At 47.3% G+C, this 20,762-nt stretch overlaps 1 long non-coding RNA gene across 1 annotated transcript in view; it reads right to left on the bottom strand.

Annotated features, from left to right (window-relative positions):
• Positions 1-20,762, bottom strand: part of LOC144339945 (uncharacterized) — a 246,687-nt gene that overhangs the window by 160,548 nt on the left and 65,377 nt on the right. The window contains exon 3 of the long non-coding RNA XR_013415573.1: positions 19,421-19,541. This is a non-coding gene — a long non-coding RNA (uncharacterized LOC144339945). The remainder of the gene's footprint in view (positions 1-19,420; positions 19,542-20,762) is intronic.

Below are 20,762 nucleotides of genomic sequence, written 5' to 3'. Positions count from 1 at the left end.
AGGAACAGCAATTCAAATCACTCCAGCAAACCTTTGTGAGACCTTCCATGTTCTGGACTATCTGATAGTGGCTGGACTTCCTGGCAGTTTGGTTGGGAAGAGGGGGTGACTTGGGTGTCCTCTTATCCATACAATGGTCAAACAACAACAAAAACCTTTGGGAAGGCTGCGAAGAGCAGCCAAAAAGCTTCATGGATTGGGGCAGAAGAAGACAGGAGCTGCTGCTTGGTGTAGCAGAGAGGCCTGCAGAGTTAGAAATTGGCAAATTATCTGGCCTTGGCCCTTAGGTCAGACTTGGATCTCATTCTCAGAGAACTAGGGTACACTCAGTGTGGCTGATAGGTGGGTGGGAGGGAGAGGCCAGGTCACTCTGGGAGATTGGTACCAACCTCGTCCCACATCTCAACACATACATCGCTTTCAAATGTATCTCTTTCTTCTTTCCTACTCAGCTATGTAGAGAAGCACAGATGCACAGAAACTCATGTGTGAAAGGAACTTAAAGGTCAGCCAGCTCAGGCCCCAACCAATATAGTCCTGATGTTTGTCTCTGTTGTCCTTTTCTTTCCTGCTAAGTGTGAGGTCTACCTAGGTCATCCAAATAAGATACACACTTGTTTGCATTTCTCAGCAGCAAAAAGGTTGTTGATTCATATTCTAGAGGCAGTAAAATCTGCAGTGAGGACCTGAATCTATCCAATATCTGGCACCTAAATGGCTGACAGAGCTCCCCCACTTCCCCAGGAAAGACTAAAAGTACTGTGTGGAAGTACGGCTTCCCCCGAAGTTCCTGGGGACATACTGTGTTTCTTTGGATAATTTTGATGTCCTTTAAGTGTGCTTTTAAACTTTGCTTCCCAAAAGGTACTAATACTACAAGTGGAGTCATTTCTGATTTTAGCTCATCACCTTTAGCCACTGTCATGAACCCAAGAGGCCTAAATTCAAGATCCTGTATTGTTAAGAAATTTCAATGAAGAAGCAATGGCTTGAGATTAAGAAACCTGCTTTAGCCATTGACACTACCATCTCCCCAGCCTCTGTATGTGAATCTGGAAAATGGGGCAGGTATGGCAGCTCCAAGCTTGTCAGTGACAGTACATGAAACCATGCCTTCTCTACCATCAGAGCTCCCAGAAGAGAGTGCAATATGCATGCCAGGTGGTGTTATTAATGACACACTCAGGTGCTTTCTACAGTTTGTGATTAGTACTAAAGGGTAATAGTTAACTGTGTCACCTTCTCAAGACAACACCAAGCAGAAGGTCCTGGCATTAAAGGAATGACCTGCTGCTCCCATCTTTATCGGAATTTTCAGCATTTGCACTGACTCACTGATGACAGCAGATAGTGCTCAGAGAGTTTGTTCCAAGAATATTAATTGGCTTCCCTATTCAGTGATGCTCACTTACTCACCCCACTCCCTCTCATTCTTGCTCTTTCGCTTTCTCCCTCTTTGTTGAGTTGACACAGGCAACAACTCCTCAAAAGCTGTTTCCTCAAAGCCACAACAGCAACAGGCAACAGCAGCCTCAAGAGCCTCAGAAGAGGCAGCAGTGTACAGCATCAAGAGCTTTGCTTCCCTTCGTTTCAGGAGGTGAGAGGAGCTACGCCAAGGAATGCAGAGGGACCTGGCTGCTCTAGAATCTCAGCTCCTCTCCAGGAGCCTGGCACTGGGCACAGAGTTACCATGAGCACACATACCAAATAGGGTGGCTTCCAGCTGGCACAGGGAGTCGTACCCTCAGCATTGTTGGGAAGAGCCGAGGAAGGATGGGGCAGAGCCAGCTTCTGGCTAGAACTGAGATGCAGCCATGACAGGAGTAGGGGATTGGAAAGCCATAAGGCAGCACCATGCAATTGGACACAATCTCTAGCAAGGAAATCCATCTGTCCTTGAGACTCAGGGAGGGAGGATGCTTTACTGAAGGTCACAGAAAGATGGAAAGGAAGGGCCAAATATTTCCAAAGGACTCAGGCTCTGCTTCAGAGAGTTCAAAAAAGAGCCCATAAATAAAGACAAGATATCAAAGTCAACAGATTTCTTCAGCTCTCTGGGCACTACCTACCTGAGCTATACTTCTGGACAAAGCACTCAAACAATGTTACAGTATATTATAATATTATAGTATATAATATTTGGATACCGCATTAAGATTTGGAAAAGCCTCTGGAAAATGCTTTAAGTCTTCATAGTTTTATGCAAGACTGCAGACCCTGCTCCCCACGGATGCATCGCCTCTCAGTGCAAGTCCCACCACCACATCCCTGGGACACAGGGCCCCAGGAGAAGAAGCTCGGCCCCTCCTCCAGCCCAAATCTAGCCAAGGTTCCCCCTCTCCCCTCTCCCAGCAGGCACTCTGTTAAAATGCCTGAGACTCTGGCACCCAGAGCAAGAGGCAGAAAGAGAGCAGTGAAAGCGTCTCCGATAAGCAAGCATAGCAGACAGGGTGAACAGCAAACCCCCTGGAACCAGACAGCCTGGGTTCAAGAGCTGGCCCCATCTCCTGCTAGCTAGTGATTCTTGGACACAAGACTTAACCTCTGTTCCTCAGCTTCCCCACCCAGAAAACAGAGCTAGTAACAGCAGCACCTATCCTCTGACTGTGTTGAGGGGATTCAGTGACAGAGTTGAAAGAGTCCTTAGTATGGTGCCTGACCCCTAGTGACTATTCATTAAAAAACAGTGCACTAATATAATACCACGGGGAAGGCGTGGTATTTATACGGGACAGGCGGAGGACTGTGGTCAAGGCAGCTGTTTTGAACTGTAGAAGTTCAAACCCACTCAATACAACTTGGCAAGGACAAGCCCATACTATACAAATTGGCTAATTTCCTGCAAAGAAATATCCTGGTGTGTAGAGAACAGGAATTCTTACATACTGTTGGTACAAATGTAAATTTGTATAACCATTATGGAAAACAGTATGGAGGTTCCTCAAAAAGCTAAAACAGAACTACCGTAAGATCCAGCAATCCCACTACTGATATATATCCAAAGGAAAGAAAATCAGTAGACCAAAGAGACATCTACAGCCCCATGTTTACTGCCACTCTAGTCACAACAGCCTAAGTGACTGGAATCAGTCTAAGTGTCCATCAGCAGATTAATGGATAAAGAAAATATGGTATACATCTATAAATAGAATATCATTCAGCTATCAAAAAACAATGAAATCTTGTCATTTGCAGCAACATGATGAGCCCGGAGTACATTGTTGGTGAAATAACCCAGGCACAGAAAGATAAATACTCCATGTTCTCACTCATGTAAAGCTAAAAAAAAAAAAAAAAAAAAAAAAAGTTGATCTCATAGCAGAGAGTAGAAGAGAGTTTACCAGATGCTGAGAAGGGTAAGGAGGAGGGGCAGATAGGAAGAAGTTGGTTATAGGATACAAAATGACGACTAGATGGGAGGAATAAGTTCTAGTGTTCCATACCACTGTAGAGGGACCATAGTTAACAATAATTTATTGGATAGTGTCACATGAAGGTGAGACTTTTGAATGTGCCCAACACAGAGAAATTATCAATGTTTAAGATGATGGATATGCTAATTACCCTGATTTGATCATTCCACATTATATGTATCCAAATATTACTATGCACCCCATAAATATATGCAATGACTATGTGTCAATTTTTACTTCAATAATTTTTTAGGTACAAGTGGTTTGTTGTTACATAGATAAGTTCTCTAGTGGTGATTTCTGAGATTTTGGTGCACCCATCACCCCAGCGGTGCACGCTGTACCCAGTAGGTAGTCTTTTATCCCTCACCTTCCTCCCATCCTTCCCTGTGAGTCACTAAAGTCCATTATATTATTCTTATGCCTCTGCATCCTCATAGCTTAGCTCCCACTTATAAGTGAGAATATATGACATTTATTTTTCCATTCCTGAGTTACTTCACTTAGAATAATGGCCTCCAACTCCATCCAAGTTGCTGCAAAGGTCATTATTTCATTCCGTTTTATGGTTGAGTAGTACTCTATGGTGTGTATATATACCACATTTTCTTTATCCACTCATTGGTTGATCTCTCTGATCAACCAAGGAGTGAGATAAGGTCTCTCTCCGTCACTCAGGCTGGACTACAGTAGCGCAATCACAACTCACAGCAGCCTCTACCTTCTGGGCTCAAGCAATCCTCCCACCTCAGTCTCCCAAGTAGTTGGGAACACAGGTGCATGCCACCATACCTAGTTAATTTTTCTTAATTTTTGTAAAGATGATGTCTCACCATGTTCTCCAGGCTGGAAAAATGTTTTTCAGGCTGGGCACAGTAGCTCACACCTGTAATCCCAGCACTTCGGGAGTTGGAGACCAGCCTGAGCAACATGGTAAGATCCTCTGTCTACAAAAAAATTAAAAATTAGTCAGAAGTGGTGGCGCATGCCTGTAGTCCCAGCTACTCCAGAGGCTGAGGAGGGAGGATCACTTGAACCCAGGAGGTCAAGGCTACAGTGAGCCACGATTGGGCCACTGCACTGCAACCTGGGCAACATAGTAAGACCATGTCTCTAAAAATAAAAATAAATAAAATTTAAAATGTTTTTTAAAATTGCTGTGGACACACAACCCCCACTGATTTGAGGCTCCCATTGTCTTGCTGACATGTCCCTTCTTCCTCTGGTCATCTCTCTCTCTTTTTTTTTTAATTTTTTGTTTGTTTGTTTTTTCTTTTGAGACATGGTCTCACCCTGTTGCCCAAGCTGTGGTACAGTGGTGCAATCTTGGCTTACTGCAACCTCCCCCTCCTGGGTTCAAGTGATTCTCCTGCCTCAGCCTCCCGAGTAGCTGATAATACAGGCACCCACCACCACGACTGGCTAATTTTTGTATTTTTTTCTGTAGAGATGGGGTTCCATCATGTTGGCCAGGCTGATCTCGAACTCCTGACCTGAAGTGATCACCCGCCTCGGCCTCCCAAAGTGCTGGGATTACAGGCATGAGCCACCGTGCCCGGCCATCTGGTCATCTCTTCTAAAGTCCCTGAGTCCTAGGCCAGAGGGGCCCTCTGTGTTCTCATAACCCCTTGGCTCCTTTGTGGAATGAGATTTGAGGAAATGCAGGCAGGAGAGGCAGGGGGCCTGCCTCTGCCCTCACTCCTCCTTCCCCCACCTTGTAACTCTTCCTTCCCCACCTCCCACAGGTTCCCGTGACAGCTGTTGGGGTGAGAGCCAAGTTTTCTGCAGCCCTTGCCCCTCCCCTGCAGGCGCCCCTCCTTCCGTCCTGGGATCTCCCTCCTGAGCGTGTCCCACACCCGTATTTGTTAAGCTGCGGAGGACACAGTAATTGCCCAGCAGAAAACACGGGTGTAGATATTAGGGAGCGCCGGGGCAAAGGCACTAAATGAGATTCTTGTTTTCCAAACAGAGCCCGAGATTTAATTACAGCCTTTCCAAGTGCTTATTAAAAACCCTTATTTTTTTCCTTATTGTTTTCCTGCATGGTGCATATTGAATCAGCCACTGCTGTTGTCTTGTTTTTGGAGCGTTCATAAAAAGAACCGATGTGGAAAATTGCAAACACAGATTGTACCCAAACAATACCTTCTCCCTTTGCTTTTCTTCCTCTTCTTTCTTCCCACTGAATAACAACATGGGAGAGTGTTTTCCGTGCACATCCGAGCCCTCTCAAACAGCCGCAGGGGGTCTTTTCAGCACTCAGAGACCACTCCTCCACCCTCCTGAGAAACGGGAGCAGGCCAGAAGGAGCAGGAACCCATGTCCTGTGCGAAACAGGAGGAGACAGGTGCTCTGCAGAACTGCAATCATAGACCATCAAGGCCAAGAGGGCCCTCCGCAGAGTGACCTCACCATCCCATCACGGGTGAGGAATCTACTTGAGCAGAGAGGTGAAATGATGGAGCCTAGACACAGCCAGTTCCTTTGTCTACTCGACCAGAGCGTCTTCTACTGAGGTGGCTCCCTTCATACTTCTGGCATTTGCACCCAGAAGGATCTGTGGACTCTTTTTTTAACCCATACAGTTCCTCCTCTGGCAAGAGGGTTGGTCTCTCCAAGGCTTCCCCTTCTCACTGGCAGCGTCCCATATTGATCATCAGCAGTGCTACCCCCAGGTAGCAACCCTGCTCCAAGAAGACCAGGTCCAGGGTCCCAGCCAGATGCGATATCAACCAGGGACTCAAGTTTTTAACTGCCTGCTTACCTCTGAATGATATTGCCTCTCAAACAAACAAGCCTGTTTCCCAGCCTTTCTCAGAAAGTTTCCATAAGACAAAGTCCTAAGGAGGCACCTTAGGGACTCCTTAGGGGAAAGAGACTAGACCCCTTTGGGTGTCCTCAGGTCCTCACCAGAGCCTCCCTGCCATGAGCCATCGTCGCTGCCCTCCCCGCTTGCCCAATTTGGATCTGGAATCCAGGCTCTAGAGGGGAGGTAGTTCCTCTCCCCATGCCATCTTTCCCCCCTGCTGCTCAATTGGCAGGAATGGGGGGGCACCAATTATTGCCAATTTGGAGGAGTGATGCCAGCTTGGGGAATGTGTCTTATTGAATGCTGGTTAAAATTCTATTCCCCCTTCCTGTCCCCCACTCCTCATATGCCACACTAGCACCCAGTCTCCCAGCTTCCATTCTGCTCATTAGCTCAAGTCGCCCTTCTTGGGAAGGAAGGGCAGAGCAGGAGTGATGGAGCTGGCACCCTCTATTCCAGCTCCCTGATAGGAAGCCTGCTGAACCCACAGTCTGCCACCCTCTGCTCAGGTTCCTCCCTGGTGAGGAAGGGTACTTGTGCTTAGATTACGAAGCCAAGACCTTGGCCATGTGATTCCAGAGAAGAACTCTTGGTTTCCTCCTAAACTTCATTTTTCTCTGTCCTTCCAATTCTATTTTTCAAGCTTACACAAAGTTGAGAGTTGAGGTGGGAGGAACTTTCCAAAGAGAAGGCAATTGGCAGATTCCTTCATGGCTCTCCCACCCCCTCACAGAGTGGACATCTAAAGTAGACCTCAAGGAGCCTCAAAATCCCACTGCTCCAGCATGCAGGCAACCTCACCCCTTGGGCTGTGAACCACACACAGGAGGCTGGGTGAAGTGTGGCAAGACCAATGAAAACCTAAAAAAGCTGATATTTCTGCTGAAACTCCCCAAGTCTACTCTCCCCAGCAGAATCATGGAACTTCAGAGCAAAAAAACTACGCCAAATGCCGAGGTTGATTCTCAATTTCAATTTCACGCTTCTGTCTCCAGAGCTGGCAAAGCTAAAAGTGACACTTCCCAGAGCTTCTCATACCTCAACTTGGGTTCTGCTCATTAGCTGCATTTGTGCCAGAATTGGGGAGTGGGACCCAAAGGACGTCATCATCTCTCTGCAGAGGTGCAGTGGGACAATCAATGTTGGTTGTTGCTGGATTCCAGGGCCCATGGTCTTGTCACCAGCTTCAAGGGTGTGATGATGACAGTGGAGGCTACCACCCATGACAGCAGTTTTCTGACCGGTGGCCTTCAACTTCATTCTTCTGGCTCTTCCAGTGAACTTTGTAAAGACTTCACTCTCTGTATAAAATTATTTTCTGTTCAAAATACCTTGAGATATTTCAGTTTCCTGGTTTAAATCTTGACTGATACAGTCTCTGTATCCATTTTGCAGATGAAGTTCAAAGAAATGAAGTGACTTTCCCAAGGTCCCAGAGCAACTTAGAAGGCAGACCTGGGACCAGATTCAACTTTCCTCACTCTAACCCAGAGTGTATTCCACAGAATAGTGAAGAAGAGAGTAGCTGTCCTTTTAAAACTCCCCTTCCTTTCTCCCAGAAGTCCGCCTCCCCACCCCTAGCTCAGCAAGTGTGTGTGCATGCGAATGTGTGTGTAGACACACACAGGCATAGCCATACATGTGCCCTGGCACAGACTAATGCAGTGTAGCCCAGTTTTGAAGTGTTCTGTCACTGGTACCACCAAAAGTCCAAGTGGCTCAGATGTGACCTTGGTGCTGTGGCTCTATTAAACTTCTTTCGGGGAACAAGCTTTTATTTCATGGATGATTCAGAATCTCCGTTCAAAGGAAATCGATGTTTTGCCAGGCATTTTCCCCCTTGAGAGATGGCCAGAACTCACGGTAAGAACAGATAAAGACAATGTAAGTCAGCAGCTTCGAACAACAAATAAAATAGCGGAACCTATGAGAAAAGTCTCTGAAGGTGATGTTGCTTAAAAACTGTGTCTCCTGGGGAAGCTGTTAATAGCCTGTCATGTGGGGCCCCAGGGAGTGATCCACCAGCCAAAGTAAACCTACAGACGAGCTTCACTTCCACTGGCTCCGAGGAGTTCTGGACTTGGGCTTCCCAGCTGAACTCTGCTTGGGCCTGGTGAAGTTATGTCTAGGCCTTTGAGTTGGACAGAGCTTCTTTCTGAAGGGAAAATTCATTCCACCTTTATGGAAGGGGCAGTGGTCATTTGCTTAGCAAACAGTGAGGGCTATATGAAGGAAGAGGAGGAAATGGAAGAGAAGTCCATTGGAAAGCAGAGTAATTGACCATCAGAAAGTCCGTTATTATTCCCTCTTCCTCCAGTTCTTTCCTGAATCTAAAATGTGTTGCATTAAAAGAATCGGCCTGGCCTGCTTTTAGAAGATTCCCCCACTCTACCAGCCCCTGGTGTTGGGCAGATCATCTTTCAGCCATTTCTTCCATCTAAGCCCTCCACTGTCCTCTCTTCACACTCCACACTTGGTGAGCCCCAGAGTCATTTGTCCCCAAAGCCAACCTATCTAGCAGGCCTATTTATGGGAAAGTTTTCATCGGACTTAAACAAAATGAAAAATAAAAATAAGGATAATTCAGGGTGTGTGTGTGTGTGTGTGTGTGTGTGTGTGTGTGTGTGTGTGTAAGGTTGCCAACCTTCCTTTCTTGGGAAAATTATCCTTTATTTCAAGAATATTCCCTTCCAGGGAATAGTCCTTTTTCATGTTAAAATATCCCTTCTTTCACGAATTGGTAATAGTAGTAATAGTGGTTTCGCTGTTGTTGCTGCTGCTGTTCTTTCAAGGTGGGGAGCAGGTTGTTTCTTTTCTTTTTCAACATTCTTGCTTGACAAAAGGTATCAGCTCCCTCGTGTTAGTCCTGGTTTGTTTGTTTTATTTTTACTAGTCTGTGCCAAGTGTAGACCTATGATATCCCCTGCCTGTCCCCCTCGCATTTGCAAGACCCATGCAAAGGCCCCAGGCAGGTTCCTCCTTCCTCTCCTCTTCCCTCCAATTTCTTTTCAACAGTGCAGCAGATGAGCCAGAACTTGGAGGCTAAGGGCTCTAGGCTGGCTACCAACCCTTCCTAAGACAGTCGTGGGGACCTGACCTCCCGTTATGCTCAGGAGAGCCACCTACCCACCATCCTCTACCAACTCTTTCCCAACATAAACCAACAGCTTTGATGTCAGCCCATTGAAAATCACATCAGTCTCTGACCCAGGGAAGCTTCAAATTGTTTTTAAAAGGCTACTGGTGAGTATATGAGATATGGTGTTCCATCTCAAAACCAAGCCTGTCCTCTCTTAAGAAGGCTGTCAGCTCCAAATGAGGCAAGTGCCAGCCCAGCAGATACAACACACACTTAGGACTAGCTTCCTCTTTGCCTCTGCGGAAGCCCCTCACTGCCTGCAAGGTTCCCTCGGCAGCTTCCTTCTGCCTCCAGCTTTATCCTGCTTGTGATTCGAATGCAAAATCAGCCAAAGAGATGACCACTGTCAGAGCTGCTCCCTTCCTGGAACCACCACTGCTCCAGATGGGTACTCACCGCCACCCAGTTCATGTGCAGGCTGCAGCCTCAAACCCTGCAGGCCTCCTCCCCAGCAGGACTTCCCCATCATCCGGGCACCTCAGGGCTACAGGAATGGGGTCTCCATATAGAGGGGTCCCTGCCAGCTCAGTGAGTTTTTCCTATCTTCACCTTGTGCCCAACCACGCCAGCAAGCTGCAGGGTCCCCCACTATATACTTTTGTGATTCCCTAGGAGGTGAATTCGGCTGCTAGATCTTCTGGCCCCAGTTTCTTTTAATCTCACATACATATTAACTCATTTAATGTGTACTATTATTATTGACATTTTATAGATAGGAAAATAAGGTACAGAAAGATTAGTCCACACAACCCATAGCTGGGGGAGCTGGGATTTGAACCCAGCAATCTGACTCGAGAGTCCACGCCCTTAACCTCATAGTGTTACCCCTGTGCCTGGCACACAAGGGTATCCTGAGACCCAGAGCTTTGGACAGAAGTAGGATCCAGGGAAAACAAAGATCAAGAACTTATCTCCTGCCAGGCCCCAAATAAGTCCTGCCAAGAGATCTCTTAGAGTCTCAGGAATGTGGAAATAGCTCTGAAGCTCTATGAAAGCTGCTCGCCTGACCCAGGAAGCTGTGCTAAGCCCCTATTCATTCAACACCCTCTTGTAGTCAGTAAGAGCTTCATAAGGACACTAGGAAAACCCCTAGAGGTAGTTTAAGGCAGGACCCTGACACCTTCCTCACCGTCAAGGCCACCTTCCCAGACCTACCTCCTGACTTAACTCACTCTCCAGGGCACCCCCAGATGTCTCTGAGGCCCACCGAGTTTAGGGGACCACATGATAAGCAGTGGCCCATAGCAAGCCTCTGTGCAAATTATAAAAAGAAGCCCTTTGAGAGTGGACAAAGCCCTGTGGAAGCACCATGTGGTAAGCAGAATGAAATCTGCATTCGAGTCCCCACTAACCCCCCAAATAGGTGCCTTCATGCAGTAAACAACTGTGTGCTGCTTTGGAGGAAGAACATTCCAGGTGGAGGGAATAGCAAGAGCAAAGGACCGGAGCTTGGGAAAGTGCTTGGCACCTCCGAGGAACAGCAAGAGGCCCTGGTGGCTGGAGCAGAGGGAGCTGGGAGAGCAGTGAGAGGTGCTGGGGCTGAGTCATGCTGAGCTTTGAAAACCATCATGAAGGCTTCGGCTGTTCCCTGAGTGAGATGGGCCCATTGGAAGCTATTGGGCAGAGAAATGATGTCATCTGAGTTACATATTTTTAAAAGTCGCTCAAGCTACTGCGTTGAAAATTAACATGGGAGGAAGACAGGAAAGCTGGGAGGCTTGTGCAGCATCCAGCCATGAAATGCACATGGCCTAGGCCAGGCAAGTGAAAAAGATGGCAAAGTGGTTGAAATCTGAACCTGGATGATAGGATGTGGAGGATGAAAAAAGGAGTCAAGGAATAATCAAAGATTTTGGGGCCTACGCAATAAAAAGGTAGAGTTGCCATTTATTGAAATCAGGAAATTGCAGGAGGAGCTGGTTTGGAATGGAAGATGAGGAATTTGAGTCTGGACGTGTTAACTTTGGGGTCCCTTTAGATACCTAAATGGAGGTGTCAGATAGTCAGTTGGATAAAATTGACAACTGATGAAATATGGAAGTGGTCAGCATAGAGATTCTACTTAAAGCCATGACACTAGACGAAGTCACCAAGGGAGTAAGCACAGGGAGAGATGAGAACAGGAACTGAGCCTTCAATGGCTGGAAGTTGGGAAGAGGAGGAGGAACTAACAAGAGTCTGAAAAGGAAAGGCCAGGCACGGTGGCTCACTACTATAATCCCAGCACTTTGGGAGGCTGAGGTAGGAGGATCACTTGAGGCCAGGAGTTTGAGATCAGCCTGGGCGACATAGTGAGACCCCATCGCTACAAAAATGTTTGAGGCTGCAGTGAGCTATGATTGCACCATCTACTCCAGGCTGGGTGACAAAGTCAGACCCTATCTCTAAAAAAAAAAAAAAAGAGTCTGAAAAGAAGCCACCAGCAAGGCAGGAGGTGTTCCAAAGCCAAGTCAAGTGTTTTGAAGAGGAGAAGTCAGTGCCCAATGCTGTTCACAGGTCAAGATGAAGATGAGGAAGAACACCTGCCATTGGACTTAGCTAATTTCCTGCCACTTATTCTCTGAATAGTCTTGGATGAGTTCATGTAACTCTGTAGGCACCATTTTCTCCATGGTGATAACATAATACCTGCCTTGTTGGATGGTTGTGATGAGCTGCTATGTTGAAAATAGAAACTAAAGTACCTGTCACCATGCCCAGCACAGGGCAAACACTCAACAAATGGTGGCTATGAGTAGAATTAGATATTCCACTCATTGTTCTGCTCTTCTGTTCTTAAGATAGCAAAAGAAAGAAATGAAGAGGAAGGCAGATTATCTGTGGAAAAAGCTTCAGAGATCTTTTCTAGCTTCTTTTTCTCAGGCTTTGAAACATCAGTCTAATGGTTTCCCGCCAAGATGTCACCAAAGCCCTACGAGGGGTCCGATGATTAATAGGGAGACAAGCAGGGTATAATGCAACAGGGAGAATTCCAGCAGTGTCCGGGAATCTCACCACCACAGAAGGCACCATTGGAGCAGAGCAGTCATGAATAAGAATCAAGGTGGATGTGGAGGGAAGGGGGCAGGGAAGAGGCTCCCCTGGACTCTATCCTGGAAGTTTTCTACTGCAGCTCCTGATGATATATGAAGCCCTCACAAACACTTATACACCATTGGTGCGAATGTAAATTAGGTCAGCCCCTGTGGAAAGCAGTTTGGAGATTTCTCAAAAAATCAAAAAGTAGCTACCATTCAAGCCAGCAATCCCATCACCAGGTATCTGCCCAAAGGAAAATAAATTGTTCTACCAAAAAGACCTGCACTCTATGTTCATTGCAGCACTATTCATAATAGCAAAGACATGGAATCAACCTAGGTACCCATCAACAGAGGACTGGATAAAGAAAATGTGGTACATATATGCCATGGAGTACAACTCAGCCATAAAAAATGTGTTTTGCAGCAACATGGATATAGCTGGAGGCCATTATCCTAAGCCAATTATACAGAAAAGGAAAACAATATCTCACATGTTCCCACTTATAAGTGGGTGCTAAACATTGGGTACACATGAACATAAAGATGGGAACAAAAGACATCAAGGGGTCGGAAAGCGGAAAGGAAGGGAGGGGTCAAAGGCTGAAAAGAAGTCTCCTATTGGGTACTATGTTCACTATTTGGGCGATGGAATCCACAGAAGCCCAAACCTCAGCATCATGCAACATACCCTTGTAACAAACCTGCACATGCACCCCCTGCATCTAAAATTTAAATTAAAAAAAAAAAAAGCAGCCCTCACAGAGCTGACAGCCCCATGGGTTACCATGACATTCTCAGGGCAGCACTGAGGTATCCCTCATAAGCACCCCAGCCCCTCCCAGAAAACTCCCTCCTGGGTGACAAAGCCCATCTGCCTGGGATCTGCCTGCTGCCCACCCCTCCACAACTGCAGCACCTCCCTGCCCTTTGGATCTTAGATGGTAAGGCCACCATATACATCCTACATGGGGCCTTAAGACTTCCAGTTACCTTAGTCACCACAACCCTCCTACTGGCTCCCACCAGGTCAGAACTCAGACCTGCCTCACCACAGGGCTGCCTGGCCTCACTGCCCAGCCTACCAGGGTGACGTGGTTGGGCATATAGGAAACAATTCTATTTTCCTCAGCTCTGTGTCAGAGTCACAATCTCCTTCACTCATCATCACTGCATGTTTGTCTCTCTCACCTCCAATCTGCCAGGCCAAACCCAAGCTCTCTTTGGGTTGCCATGGCAACTCACTTTACCACTACATTTACCTTGACCCTAGAGCCAAGGGACTGAAGTCTAGGCTTGCAAATCTTTGGGATGGCCATCAATGAAGCTAGCAAACAGGCTGGACATGCAGGTGAGATCACAGATAGAGGGGGCACTTGCCCTTCTTTGCTATTTCTGTGATAAAAAATTGGAGTATGCAAATAAGAAACAGGACATTTTTCAAATCTGTCTACTTTTCCCTGGTCCTGTCTGCCATTAGCCCAGTCCAGGCCATCAGCTTCTCTTCCCTGGACTAGGCCAGTGGCAAACAGGACTGGAGGAAAGGGAAGCAACCTCCTAGTTGGTCCCCCTGACTCAAGGCCCTGCCCCTATCTTCCATTCTCCACCCAGGGCCAAGCATTGTTTTGTAGCTGGGAAACGAATTGTACCCTCCCCTGTGGGACACATGTCAGAAATGCCTATTGTCCTCAAGATAAAGGCCCCTCAAGGTTCCAGGCCCTTTATGCTCAGGCTCTAGCCACCTTTCAGTGCCTGCTATCCCTTCATCCTCACCCCCTCAAACCCTGCCGTCTATGATCCCATCACCCTGAGCTTTCTCTCCTCTGGGCCTTTGCACATACAGTTCAATATGGTTTGGCTGTGTCCCCACCCAAATCTCATCTTGAATTGGAGCTCTCATAATTCCCATGTGTCATGGGAGGGACCCAGTGGAAGGTAATTGAATCATGGGGCCGGGCCTTTCCCATGCTGTTCTCATGATAGTGAATAAATCTCATGAGATCTGATAGTTTTATAAAGGGGAGTTCTTCTGCACATGCTCTCTCTTGCCTGCCATGTAAGATGTGACTTTGCTCTTCATTCGCCTGCTGCCATGATTGTGAGGTCTCCCCAGCCATGTGGAACTGTGAGTCAATTAAACCTCTTTCCTTTATAAATTACCCAGTCTCAGGTATGTCTTTATTAGCAGCATGTGAACAGATTAATACATTGTTCCCTCTGCCTAGGTTGCTCAGCGCCTTTGTCTAGTTAATTCCTACCCAACCTTCAGGGCTCAGTTTAGTTTTCACTTAGTTATCCAGAAAGCCTTCTCTGATAGCCACCAGCAACTAGGCTGGATGCCTCAGAGTACCCTCCCATGGTGGCTTACCCATCCCCTCTTTGAAGCCATATCACCTGTACTCTGATTCTCTATGGGCTGTTCTGCCTTTCCACTGACTGTCAGCTCCCTGAAGGCAGGGGTGACTGGTTTTTGCTCATATCTCTATCACTAACACTAAGCCCCTGGGAGGACACAAGAGCCAAGGAGTTTAGTGTGTGAATGAATGAATGGGAAGATGGAAGGGAATCTCTGTATATAAGACTGTCAGTATATCATTTCTACTACAGAATGTTAATGAAAGAGTTTACTGAATGGTACTTCTCCAATTGTCTTGGCTTGCAGAATCACAGCTAAGGTCTTAAATCCAAAAATAATGGCATGAAGTTCTCCCTACATTCTTAAGGAAGCTGCCAGAAACTTATAAGGCCTTCCCTGCAACTACAATTACACCTGCCTTCCCTAGGGGAGGGGAGGAAGAAGCTTCCCAGAATCAAAGTCAAGTGAAGGGGCTCCAACAGAACCCTTTGTAGAGACAGGGAGTGCCTGGATCTCATTCAATCCCAGCAGGAAGAGGCCTGCTGGGTCTTTCCCAGGTCTGTTTGGACATTTCTTCCCTACCACAGCAATACTCTGAGAGGTCATATCAAGCTGAGCAGAGGGAGGAGTGGAGCCCTGAACAGATGCAAGATTGAGAAGTGAGTTCTACACTCATGTAGACCAGGCTGCTTTTTAGTTCCTCAAAGGGTCTGGAAAGCCAGGGCTCTGTCTGAGACGTCATTAGGGCACAGGAAGGGAAACTCATCCTGATGTCCTTGTATCCCTTTCAGGCCAAACTGTTCAATACATGAATTCCATCAGGAAAGAGGGATTTGTGAATCATTTACGTCTAGAGAAATAAGGCGGTTGGGGAATTAAATGAGGAAAAAGTTCTTCTCAAGCTCTGGAGATGAGCTTTTAGGGCTCCACAAAGCCCTGGAAGAATCGTTCTCCTCTTCTTCTCTCTGCCCCATCACTCCTCCTCCCCATGTTATTTCCCTGTTGTCTGGTTTTTTGGGTTTTGTTTTTTGTTTGGTTTTTGGTTTTTGTTTTGAGATGAGGGTCTCACTATGTTGCCCAAGCTAACCTTGAACTCCTGAGCTCAAGTACTCTTCCCATCTCAGCCTCCCAAGTGGCTGAGACAACAGATGCACACTGTGGTGCAAGTTCCGTCATAAAATGCTGCCACCCAGAACTACAGAAACTCCAGGGGCACCCCAGTGGGTGTCCAAGGGGTGGCTCTGAGATGAGGTAGCTTGGCCAAGGGGCTGGTGGCCTCCCCTTGGGGCTAGAGGCTGCAAGGCCAGGCCCCCTGAACTGCTCTAGATACTGGAGTCCCACTCCTCTGGCTGGGCTGCAGGTGGTAAAGTCTGGCCTGCTTGTGGGAAATGGGGATAGGATTGGAAGAAGGAACTCCTTCCTGTATCCTGCATGGCTGCCTGGCTCTGGCCCTAGAGATGTCATCAGGCTATCTGTCCGGAGGAGTGGACAATGGAGCTGCTGAATTTAAAAATGGCCAAGCTCTGCACCTGGTTTCCCATGTTATTTTGATTATAAAATATGAAGCCTTTGGATGGAGATTCAGCATTAAAGTCAAGCATCCAAATGCTGAATCTACACCAATGCTATTTTCAAATAACCAGAGAAGAGGATACGAATGGGTGCAACATCTGGCTAAGATGTTTTCCTCCATTATTCATTAAAATGTGTGCCTCGGCATCCTGAAAGCACAGCATGTACCCAAATGCAAAACAAGTCTGACTTAGCCAGCACACATGGTACCCCCAGCCCTGCCTGGCTTTGGACAAGAACACAGCTCACGGCTCTGAATCCTGAGATCGTATTTCTGCCCCAGCCAGAAAATCCAAGCAACCTACATAAGAAACCCCAATCCAAGAGGAAAATTTAATTCCTCTTTGGTTCTTAAAATGATCTAGTTTTCTCTCTCCCCTCTTCCCTCTTCTGTCTCCAGCTCCTTCATTCCAAGTATTTATGACATCATGACTCATTAACATTCTTCCCAGGACATCTTTAATAAATATGCGGGGGGAGCCCCGCATACTTGGATATTAAATATTAAATTTATAAGACATATAATCCTAATTAAGTTGAATGTAGTCTTGTGCATTAAATTAGGAGAAAGAGAGAGGGTACAAAAGAGCACAGTGGACACCAAGAAGCCCAGGAATCTGGCTACAGCGCTTGGCCATTTTTAAATTCTAGCAACTCCATCATCTACTCTTCTGGACAGATAGGCTGACAGCATCTCTATGGTCAGAGTCAGGCAGCCACTCAGGACACAGAAAGGATTTCCCCCTTCCAAGCCTATCCCCATTCCCCATAAGCAGGCCAGACTTTACCACCTGCAGCCCAGTCAAAGGAGTGGGACCCCAGCGTCTAGAGCAGCTCAGGGGGCCTGGCCTTGCAGCCTTTAGCCCCAAGGACAGGTCACCAGCCCCTAGTCCAAGCTACTTCATCTCAGAGCCACCCCCTGGACAACCACCGGGGTGCCCCTGGAGTTTCTGTAGTTCTGGGTGGCAGCATTTTATGATGAAACTTGCCCAAAGCATTTTCTCTGATTTAGGCCTCCTCTTCGCTGGCCTGTTTAATGGTGCCTAAAGGAATGTCCCTCCAGGGTATCCCTTTCCATGCCTCACACACACCTGAGATGGCCTGTGCCATCTCCTCTTCTTCCTAGAAAACATCAAGCGCTGGGCTGTGCATGGTGGCTCACGCCTGTAATCCCAGCACTTTGGGTGGCCAAGGCACCAGGTCACTTGAGGTCAGGAGTTCCAGACCAGTCTGGACAACTTGGTGAAACCCCATCTCTACGAAAAATACAAAAATTAGCTGGGTGTGGTGGCACGTGCCTGTAATCCTAGCTACTCAGGAGGCTGAGGTAGGAGAAGCACTTGAACCCAGGAGGCAGAGGTTGCAGTGAACCATCTCAAAAAAAAAAAAAAAGCATTACACCCAGTTTCACTCTCATCTTTCTCACCCAGTATTTATTGAGTACCTATCATAGGCAGCTGTCTTTCCAATTCTACAAGGAACCTCAGAGTAGAAGGTGCCCTGCCCTCTCAGAGCCAGCCAAGCATAGGCTGCTGTGAAGTCAAGAAGGTGACCAGTTACTCCAGGATTATGGATTACCAGCCTCCTCCCCTGAGCCAGGGCCAGGTGGGAAAGGAAAAGATTCAGTTGGCAAATGTTCTGAGGAGGGGCTGCGGTACCTGCTTAGCCAAAGTTCTCACTGGTGGACACAGTCAATTTCTCATGCCAGTTCCGAGCCCCTTGATAGGATGGAAGATGTAAAAAGGATAAGCCATGATTCTCACCCTCAGAAGGCATCTATTCTTGTTGCCTTGAGAATAAAGCAAGGCAGAAAGGAGTGAATGTTCAAATGTGCAGGACTAGGCAACCCCTGCCCTCTGCAGAGCCTCTCCTTATTTGCAAGAGTGCAAATAAGAACACGAGCAAAGAACCCTGGCCCAGGGCCACCCCCAGCTCCTTCCTTCCCTTCCTTTTTCCACACCCTGTGGGGGCTTTGCACACATGTGACAAGATGGTCCATACATCCAAGTCCCCACCCTACTCCTGCCAAATAGTTGTCCTCTGTGGTCACACACTTAACACCCGGCAGGGGACTGGGCATCACTTGGGCAGGAAATTCTGGTGTCTCAGGTACATGAACATAGTCTAGAAATACTGTGCCCTGTGGACAGGGGCCTGTTGCAAGGAGGGCCAGAGGGAAGCCTTCTAAAGCACAAGCCCGAAAGGCAGGGGGACGGCTTGAGGCCAGGAGTTTGAGAGCAGCGTGGGCAACATAGTGAGACCCTATCCTTACAAAAATAAAAATAGAAAAATTAGCCGGGCATGGTGGCATGCACCTGTAGTCCTAGCGACTCAGGAGGCTGAGGCAGGAAGGTTGCTTGAGCCCAGGAGTCTGAGGTTACAGTGAGCTATGACAGCAGCACTGCACTCCAGCCTGAGTCTCAAAACCTGTCTCAAAAACAAAAATACCTGATAAAAGGTATTTGTCTCAAAACTTCAAAAATGATCAAAAACTTATGGCAAACATAGCATAGGGGGCCTTTTTAATAATTCTTGCAGAAATTAGAACCGTAAGCCACTCTTAGTGGTACATGCCTGTAGTCCTAGCTACTTGGGAGGTTGAGGCAGAAGGATCACTTGAGCTCAGGAATTTGAGGCTACAGTGAGCTGTGATCATGCCACAGCACTCCAGCCTGGGTAACAGAGTGAGATCCTGTCTCTAAAAATACTAATAATAATATGTCACAAGCCCAGACAGGGGTCTGGCTATCTGGCTCTAGGATGGTGCTAATGGGGACTGCATGTTCTTCAGGAATTTGGAGCGGGGCTCAGGGGAAGGGAGAAAGCTTCTAGGTGGAGGAGAACGAAGCAGAGTGTGCATAAGTGGGCAGAACCCAGAGAGACAGAGGGCATAGAGACATTCCAGAGAGGCCAGCTAGTGCAACGGGGAAAGCCGTAAACAGATATGACATCATCTGCTCACTCAGGGGTAAGGTTATATCCTATGCTGGGAAGCATCACAGGGCCAAGCAGCAGGACAGAGAGAACAAAGCGGTTTCCTTTCTGACATCTTCTAGTGCTCCAGTCACTGCTGGAGAAGAAATACTGATTTTGTGAAGAGAAGCCCTTACCTACCTGTGCCCTCGTGTGACTTTGGTGGGTCTGGCAGCTGCTTTCCTGCCAATCGATGGGAAGTGGCTACTGACTGATGCTAGCTTTCACTGGTAACGGGAAAGTCAACAGCCTCTGGCCCGTTCTGTGAAGGACAAAAGCAGAAAAGTGCTCAGAATCCTAAACAGGAAAACAGATCAAAAGAAGGGTGGGACATCCAGGAGACAGAGACAAGGGGTAATTAGCTGTTCTGCTCCCTAAAAGGTAGGACCTAGGCAGTCTTTGCTGCTCAGAGCCAGGTCAATGAGCAGCTGCTGCTGAGCTCAAAATAAAATTGAAAAACTGAGGAACTACCACCCTCTCTGGAGCAAGAGAATGCAGGAACAGCTCAGCTTGGATTAGGGCTTGAAGCTATGAAACCCAAAGAAAATGCCAATTTCTTAGCACAGCAGAGGAAACAGGACTGGTCTGATATGGGATCAGGCTGGCTTTGGGGAGCTGGACCAACGCTCACAGAGCTGAAACCTCTTCTGCAAAAGACACATGCAGGATGATGCATCTCTCCAGTACGTCTGCAATGCCCACCTGGAAGCCAACTGGGTAGACCTAGCGGTATGATCACAGCAATGTTTTATAAATATGCACGGAAAAACCTGGAAGGAAACACACCCAAGTGTTTACCATGGCTATGTCTAGGTCATTCAATTGTGGGTGACTTTTAATTTTCTAGTTAAAATGTGATCTATCTTCCCCATCAGAGCACCCCCTTAAATTATGTTATTATTCTGAAGAGTCTGCATGCTATCGATGCTTAAGCTTGCAAGCACTTGTTGCATTTGAAATGACCAGTCTGAAATCATGTCATCAATAACTTTCTATGAGATAGTCAGGAGAAGGCAGACACAGGCTGTGACCACAAGAACAGCTCCAGACAGACCCTCAGAGACAGAAGGCTGGTGAATAGACATTGGGTCAGCTGGTCAATACCCTTGGAGCCATGCCCAGCTCTCTGCACCTGGAGTTTGCAGGTGGAAATAGCACCAAGAAAGGAAGCCTTTGCCAAGAATGAGGACAAGCCAAGAAGTCCAAGAATGCAAAGCATCAGTCGTAAGAAGTTCCACTTGACAAGCTGACCTTCTGTCTAGGAAGGGCCTCCGATATATGGGGGCCACGGAGAGTACGGAATTAAAGGGGTATGCGCAGATGAGTGGGGCACACTTGGGCCTGATGGGAGACAAAGCAATTAGCCCGGAAAAAGGACAGCAGGATATGTGGGTGGGAAGGCCTGATGCAGAGCCTAGCCTTTCCCAAGTTCATCGTCAGGGATGAGCTCATTTGAGTTGGGCTCCATCAGCTCGTGAAGACA

This window comes from Macaca mulatta, chromosome 3 (assembly GCF_049350105.2).
Source record: "Macaca mulatta isolate MMU2019108-1 chromosome 3, T2T-MMU8v2.0, whole genome shotgun sequence".
Taxonomy (NCBI): Eukaryota; Metazoa; Chordata; class Mammalia; order Primates; family Cercopithecidae; genus Macaca; species Macaca mulatta.
This window is presented reverse-complemented; position numbering and strand designations above follow the sequence as displayed.